This window comes from Triticum aestivum, chromosome 7B (assembly GCF_018294505.1).
Source record: "Triticum aestivum cultivar Chinese Spring chromosome 7B, IWGSC CS RefSeq v2.1, whole genome shotgun sequence".
Classification (NCBI taxonomy): domain Eukaryota; kingdom Viridiplantae; phylum Streptophyta; class Magnoliopsida; order Poales; family Poaceae; genus Triticum; species Triticum aestivum.
Genome location: NC_057813.1, coordinates 69,272,190 through 69,281,428, shown reverse-complemented (window position 1 = coordinate 69,281,428; position 9,239 = coordinate 69,272,190).

The window sequence follows — 9,239 nt, the reverse complement described above, 5'->3', positions numbered from 1 at the left end:
CGGGAAGAAGCGCGCCTTCCCCTACGGCTACGGCGTCCCGCTGGCTCTCCTCCTCGTCTGGGCAATGCGAGAGGCCACGCTGAGCGACTCCCCTGTTCAGTGCGCAAGGTGGTGGATGTACCGCTCCACCATCATGACGCTGCGGCCAGATCCAGCACGCGTCGCGTCGAGGGCGGAGCACGTCAACGTCGAGCTCGCTCTCCCTGCGCCCGTCAGCCCGGACTACCAGGTCCGCCACGTGCCGAAGCCAGTCCTGCCATTGGGCTCTGACGTCGTGGAGGACGACGTGGACGAGGTACTGCTCATCCCTGATGACCCTGAGGAGGGCGAGGAGGATGCCGTGCAGATGGTAGCACCGGTCGCCGTCGAGGGTGGCAAAACAATGCCCATCGACGTCGAGCTCCTTCCCCTGCACCCTGACATAGTGAAGGTGAAAGAAGAGGAGGTGGCTCAGGATCAGGTGGCTCAGGATCCGGTGGCGCAGCTGTCGAACAGGACGGTGGTGAAGAAGAAGGCTTCTCCGTGTGTGGTGCGCCGCTCACGCTGCCTCAAATTTCTGAAGAAGTGAAGATGAGCATAGTTGCTGAAGGAGGAGGAAGCTACTGGTTATCTTAGGTATGCTGTTATATGTTTCAGCATATAAGTTTGCTGTTCTCCTAGTTGCTACTAGGCTCCTTCAGCTCCATGCTTGATTTTGATGTAATAATGATCGATGTAGGGTGGATTGTGTCGTAGCTTGTGAACTTGTTTGGGTCATTGCGCGGTTTGGCTGGCATGTGTTGGCCTTCTCTTTTTAGACTGAACTTCGTTCTGAACTTTCGTGGTTTTCAGTAATGAAAATCGGAAGGGGCAAGCCCTTCTTTGATAAAAAAATTTGGGCTTGATGTTGGTTAGGTGTGCTTTTCTCCAGGTAATTATATAAGTTATGGAATTGGTACGGTTTGGTCGGGTTCTTTGTGGCTAAAGAACTGAATATCTACTGCCTAGCCTAAGTGTGAAGTTCAGTTAAATTTTCACAATATTGAATATGTACTGTTGTTTTGCTTCAGTGTTGAATCAAAGGTGTAGGTGCTGCTAGATGTTGCTCCTATGTTGCAACAAGACAATGAAGTGGGCTGCTGCACAAATCAGTAGTGTTGCTATGTGATGTGCCCATGTGCATCACTTACCAAATATAGAACATGACAAATGTGCAGTGTCTGCCAAATGTAGAAAATGCCAAAAGTGCATTGTTTACCAATCATGATGGCACCATGTTATTTCTGCTGCAATGTCTATTACACTTTGCCCGTAAACTGAATAGCAAATAATTCATCAGGATTTCATCATGTCAACTACAATGATGTCAATAACTTTATGAACATTCTACTTGGTAACTATGACAACAATTATAGTGGCAAGCAGGCCAAGATACAGAAGACCTCCAAATCCTAAAATCCTATCCCTATAGAGCAATATTTCCTTGTGCATCTTAACCATTGCCCTCTTTTCTTTCTCATTCCTTTTAATTTCAGCTTCACATTCTGTAATCTTAGTCTCCAGTTTCTTGTTCTTCATGGCTAGATACTTGACTGAATTTGCTTTGCTATCCCACTCCCCATCAACCCATTCAACATACTCAGAAGTGACATCATCCTAAATAAATCATGAGCAATTCAAGTCAATTAATAATTGAACTTGTCACTGAAAGCGTTAAACACTGAACTTTTTTGCAGCTTGACCGCAGTAGCAGTACTAGTTTGAAGATCATGCTCAGTACACTAACCTCAAACACACAACCCACTAATGCGCTCTCAAAATTGTGTGCATTTATGCACACACGGCCACCCGGAGTTTCCTGATGACCAAATAGATGGAGCTTGTAAGGGCCACATGTCATGATTTGTGGGCGACAATGCTGGGATGTAAAGAACAACGGTAAAGAACTTACCTTTTTGCCACCAAAGTGTAGCACTGAAGAAACCCTAGCCGTCGGTTCTCCCGGCCCTCCGCCGCCCGCGAAACCCCCCTCCCCTGTTCCACTCGATCCGCCTCCGCTGCCTCCTGTTGCACTGAATCCGCCCCACCTGCTTCCAGGACCCAGGGTTCAACCTAACTTGCGGTCGCCACCGCTCCTCTCGCCGCAGCCGCCGCCGCCCGATGCCCAGCTCGCTGTCATGCTTTCGCCGTGGAGATTTGGAGGCGCAAATGGAGAGAGAGGGCAAGGGATTTGGAAGTGAAACGAGATAAGGGGAACCACTCGTTGCCCAAATCAACCACAGTCGTTGTTTCCATGTATTCAAATGATGGCCCCACTAGTCCTTTGATAATGCAACTAACCCAGCCATGCATGCACATGTAATTTACAACCGCACCTGAAATTCCGGCTGGGCTCACTCATCGTTCCATCCCTCAATTAATCACGTCCCAAAAGTTAATTATACGTACAATAAAAAACGACGGGCTTGTGAAAATAGAAAAACATGATGCCGGATAACACGCGATAGAGCGAACGAGTGGACATGACTAATTTTCATCTGTGTAATACGTTCTGCCTCGATATATTTACATAGCTAACATGATTACTTTTCATAATCATGTGATGAGGGGGAATTACCAGGAGATTATTGACATGTAGATAGCTAAGGCAGAAGGCAAAAGTTTGATAGAGTTTTTAAAAAAGTAAAGAATGTGAAAATTTTAATATGAAACTTCTTAGAGCAGTTGAAGAGAAAAATAGAATGCGAATACTATGAATGTGATAAATACAATTATAAAAAATTGAAGAACGAGAACAATATTAAGCAAGAACAATTGATAGTTGAAGCCAAAACTTTATTGGTACGACGAAATTGTCTTCTCCGAGCGAATTGTATGACCGAATTGTCTGGTACAAGCCTATTGTTTGACAGACACATACACATGTATGTGTCACAATATTCGAGATGCCCTGATTATTACATAAAAATGATAGAAACAGTAAGATAATCATGCCGTCGAAACCATCGACCGGACTAAATCCAAAGCACTAAAACTTGACTCTTGCATGCCGCAAGAATTCTTCATGCGCGCCTTTTCCTTGCGATTTCGCGAATTTTGTTCTTCACACACTCCATCGTGTTCGAAGGTGACATAATCAACTCGGCGACGAAACGTCTTCTCCTTGCGTCAACGCTGGCTTGCAAAAAATGACATATAGGTTACATGAACCGAATTTTGTACACGACCATAGTAGCTACACTACAAACATAAATAACAACATACCTATGAAAAATCGCGGGTCATTCGGTCCCCATCCCAATGTTGTAGACATTCTGTGACAAAAAGGCCACAAGAGTTCCTGGTATATATGCAAACATTAGCGGCGGGCAATACGAACATGTGTATTGTTGTTTGAATGTGCATAATGTCGTACTAACTCACCCATCCTCTTGCTGCGGCATGTCATACTCATTGATAGGCCACTTACTTACGTCTGGATATTTCCCTGGTGTAATAAGATTTGCTTGGCGCATATCGTTTGCTATAGCCATTCGCTATAAACAGGATAGTGTTAAAGAAGAATCATAAACAACATGGAAGACCAATGGTACAAATGTTGGTTATATTACCAGTGCTTTGACAGTCTTTTCTGTCAGCTCCAGAGGATAGAGTGAATCGAGAACTTGGAATTCTTTCTTTATCATGTGCATGACCACGGTCATCCAGTGGGCATTTTTGATATTCAACGCGATATACGTCTACAGTGCAAAAAACCATTATGGATCAAATGAAATACTAGATGAAATGTCCTGAAGTGAAGAACTACAAACATAACATACCTTATCACGCATAGTATACTCTTGCGTGACTCTATTAACTGCTCCAGCTTTGGACAGAGCACTGTCCATATTGCAGCTCGACGGCAACGGATCGTCTCGCGCGATAGCACGATCTACAAGGAATTTGGACCTCCACGCTAAACAGAGGTAACGATCATGACCAACGCTCAGCTCCAAATGTCCCATATAAGCATCAATAATCTTGATAGAATATCAGGGCATTACATGTTGAAATTTGAGACATGGATTATTGACAATTTAAATAACAGAACATGCAAGTAGTACTTACATCGTCCGACAGCCATCTATGACTTAGTAACGGTCGAATCCTTTCGGATGTCAGAGATATGCCACGAGCTTCACTGTAGTAAACTTTCTTCCCCTTATTCTTGTCGGTGATAGAAGCTAACTCGACAAATGAAACAGCTGCATCAATTATTTCCGGCATCAACTCATCTGCCACACCCTCCGGCTCATCAATCTCAGAAAAAGAGCTGCATGAAATAATATGAACGTCAACAATGGTGATCATATGCATTCATAGTATACAACAAACCGAGAAAGTTAGTTACGATACCCCAACTAGCAGAACGGGTACCGGTGGGTTTCTGACCACGGTTGGTACGCCTGCTGGGCTTTTCAAGTGCGTAGGGGGATTCAAATTTCTTCGGAACGGTCCGCTTCCGCTTACCGGACATAACTTCCTCATCCTTATCAACTGTTGCACCCTTTTTTCCGTTCGCCTTAGCCATTAACTTGCTGACAGAAGATGGACAAATGTCTATGTCCGATGAAGGTGCTTGTGTAGAATTACCAACGACCCAAGGGTTTTCGGGTGTAGCGCCACATTCATCATTACGCTTAATAGGTGCAGCTTCCTTGTGTCCATTCATCTTTGCTGGGGTTTTCTGTTTGGCAAACAATATGGTGTGAACATTTCAGCCCGTAAAAAAATGGAAGGAGAAAATTATAGACAGAAATATATATACATAGTACCTCAAGTACGGATTTATGGTTGGGAACCACTTCATCAGGCTGCGTGTGAGTCTATGTCTTCCTTGTAAACGAATTCCTTCTTTTCATATGGACCGTTCTCGAACGAATCCACTTCTTGATCCACATCATTGTCCACGGATGGCACGACAACAGCCGGCTTGTACATGACACCTGATTTGTTCATCTTCTCCAACAACCTCTGCAATAGATATATAAAGTTAAGAATTCTTGCATGGTTTAAAACAGGGAACAAACTGTAAACTATTATGTTATGGTGTGACACCTCAGCAACTTGGTCAGGGATTTGCCTCATCTGGGTGTGTATGAAGTCCATGCACCGCTTCATTAGAAGCTCCATCAAATCTTCCGACATTGGGGCTGTCGTCGACTTCTTTGCGTTTCCATTTGCAGGTTTGGTTTTTGGCTTCATGGTAGGCACATTATATGGGATTTTGGGCTCCTGCGCCTTATACTCTTGGGTGATATTATTTTTGATCTGCATGCGATATAGAAGTACATGTGATGAATTAAAAATAAATATTATTTAGTTACAAAACATTTAAGAAAGACAGAACAGAATGACTTACCTTGGCGTTACCACGGCCGCGCCCATTGCCATAGTCGAACCGATCTCTCCTAGTAGTTGCACCTTCGGTCCAGTTCCTCATAAGAGGTTGTATGGACAAGTTGGGATTATAGGCGCAATCGCCTTCGACAGGTTGCACCTTCTCCCAGTACAAGTACTACAAAAAAATATAAGGATTTAGAGTTAGTTCAATATGACACATAAAATTGCAATGATATTATAATTAACATTATTCAACATGCCTCATTTGTGTACCTGCAACAGAGCCAAATTGCCTTTTGGCCATTGGCGTAGGTGTTTGCCTTTCTTCACTATGCGAAGGCAATCGAGTAGAACACGCAGGGTGAAGGCATTCCAGTTAATCTTTGAAATACGTTTCACATCATGGACCAAAGCGTAGTACTGCTTTGGCACAATCTTGCTTGACATGGGAGCAATAATTGTTCCTAACAGGACAAGGACTAATTTCCGAAGAAAATCGTCGTCGGTGGCTTTACTTTTAATTATGTCCTCAATGAGATTATCTATCACTATGTTTTCTGATGTCTTCTGAGAAATTGTGGTGGCACCCGCTCCTTCATGTCCTCTCCTTCTTCAATCATAATGTCTGAAGCAGAGAGTCCTTGGTTCTCGAGGTTAAAGATGCACTCGACGTCGACCGCACCGAGTCACCTCCCCAACCTGCTCTTGTATAATGAATCTGGACTTGCTGGCATCAAAATTCTCAATCATATACCTAATCAGAAGGGTACGCATCTTAATATATGGTATCTGGAGCATGCTGCGCAATGTTGTATCAGCCACTCTAGCGCATTGACCGCTCGATAGAGCGGCAACAAGCTTGCACCATTTTTCAACGGCGCACACTATTTCGCCATTCAGCTCGTCCATCCTATAGAAAGAAAATATAAAACTTTGTTACATTTGCCAACACAAATGCAAAAATAACAATAGACATGTAAAAATATGAAACTTTCTGGCAGGAGCAAACAAAAATGCAAAAATAACACTAATGCAAATATAAAACTAGCACCATGTATACAGCAACATGCACCCAAGTGTGTGCTGATATGAGGCAATAAAAAATAACATTCTGTTTGCATAATTGTTTTTTTCGACAAGATCTTTAAAACAAGACTAATATTGAATATATTTTTGAAAGTTAGTTTTTAGACAACTAAATAACCATGCTTCAATCTTGTTTTGTATAATTGTTTTAGTTCCATGCATTTTTTTAATAATGTTGCATTCTATTTCATAAAGAAAAAAAATCTAACTAACACTATGGCTCGCCTGTTACATTGTGTATCATAATGTTACATTGGCTGCCGATTCTTCTTAATTTTACAGTGTTTCATCATGATTCAGAACATGAATCTTCAAACTTGTTAAAATATATTCAAAAGTGGTCTCGCATTAAAGTTCTCGTTGTCATAAACACATACATGCATCAGATCTTCAAGAAAAATCAATGGCTCTTCCATGCACGGTACCTCCCGAGCATGGGAGATTTGCTTTTCTCTATTCTACCTTGATATGAAAGATTTATTTCATGTAAGCCTTCTGGTCAGAACGCATCTAGTCGAGTTGATACAAGCTACTTGAAACTATGTGGTAAACCTAAGTCCATGAGAGCAACAAGACGATAGAACTAGCTTGCTATGAAGGCGCGAGGTAAGGAGGACAACTTACTTGATCGGTCGACGAAGATGAAAGAAGTCGGCGATGCATTGTCGACGTAGTTCGTCGACGACGGCTAGCACGTGGGGACGACCTTGATCTTCTCGGGGTTTTTGTGGCGTGTGGGATGCGGCGGACGGAGCTGTAGATGACTCGCCGGCAGGAGGCGATCTAGACGACGACATGTGCGAGGAGGTTGAGATTATATACGAGGTCGTCTCCTAGGTCGTCGTAACTTCCCTGTGGCCAATCTCGCGATCTATATTTTCCTCCGTTGAATCGAGGCTGAATGTGCTCCTCAATCGTAGGGATTAGGAACATAAGGATTAGCACGATCCCGAAATTGTGTAACCGAACGGCAACTACTCCCGTGATCGACGTGCATGTGATCGACGTGCATGGAAAGCACAGCGTGGTGGGCCCCCACAATATGGATCGGACAGTTATTTGCGGTCTGGGCCGGCCCACCTACCTCTACATTGTTTTTTCCTCAAAATTAATATCATTGTTTCTTCCCTCAATAAAAAATATTCGTGACACCTATTAGTTATTGTATACTTGTATATGTTCAACAATATTTATAGTATCTCTATCAGTTCTGCAATATTATATATTCAAATGTACTCTTCATCTTTCCCTTTTAATTAGGTTTTTCTATTATTTTATGTTTTCTCCTTCTTATTCCTAATTGTTTTTCCATGTTTCATAATTCCATATCACTTCTTCTCATATGTTTCAAATTCATATCAAATATGTATGATTAAATGTTGTCCTATTTATGACTTGTTAATTGGTGGGACCGGGAAGGTAAACCACTTTTAGACCTGCCCTCCGGCAGACCCGAATGGTCATGCTTGTACATGGTGCATGTGGAGGCATGCATGATATGACCCCAACTATTGGGACCATGTGGGCATGGCCAATGTGGTCCCCTCGGCAAGGTGTGCACAAATTCGGACACAAAACGCACGTTGTGTCACGTGGGGGCTGTGTTGTAGGGTTTTGTCGCCGGATAAACCCTAAAAAATGGTTCGAGTGTCGGAAATGAACGATACTTGTCATGCATGCATGCCATGATCATCCTTGGGTATGCATAAAATTTGGGATCATTCGGTAGGACCGGGAAGGTAAACCACTTTCAGACCTACCCTCCGGCAGACCCGAATGGTCCTGCTTGTACATGGTGCATGTGGAGGCATGCATGAGATGACCCCAACTATTGGGACCATGTGGGCATGGCCAATGTGGTCCCCCCGACAAGGTGTGCACAAATTCGGACACAAAACGCACATTGCGTCACGTGGGGGCAGTGTTGTAGGGTTTTGTCGCCGGATAAACCCTATAAAATGGTTCGAGTGTCGGAAATGAATGATACTTGTCATGCATGCATGCCATGATCATCCTTGGGTATGCATAAAGTTTGGGATCATTCGTTGGGACCGGGGAGGTAAACCACTTTCAGACCTGCCCTCCGGCAGACCCGAATGGTCCTGCTTGTACATGGTGCATGTGGAGGCATGCATGAGATGACTCCAACTATTGGGACCATGTGGGCATGGCCAATGTGGTCCCCCCGGCAAGGTGTGCACAAATTCGGACACAAAACGCACGTTGCGTCACGTGGGGGCAGTGTTGTAGGGTTTTGTTGCCGGATAAACCCTAGAAAATGGTTCGAGTGTCGGAAATGAATGATACTTGTCATGCATGCATGCCATGATCATCCTTGGGTGTGCATAAAGTTTGGGATCATTCGGTGGGACCGGGAAGGTAAACCTGCTTCTAGTACATGGTGCATGTGGAGGCATGCATGCTATTGTCCCAACTACATTTAATTTAATAATATTTCAAGTATGAAACAGAAAAGAAAATTTATAATTGAAAAAGACAACCATGAGTAGTGAAATAAAAGACAACATTATATCATACATTATTTAAATTTATAACCGTCAGAACAAAGAAAAGAGGAGAATATAGAAAACAGAAGAAAAATTTAAATGAATAAGTGCGATAAAAGCCAACATATTATCTTACATTTAAAAAATAGTTCAAATATAAAAAAGATAAGATCTATTAGAATGTAGAAGTGAAATAAAAGACAACATATTATCTTACATTTAAAAAATAGTTCAAATAAAAGGAAGAAAAAAAAATTAGAATGAAGAAGTGAAAAAAACAGA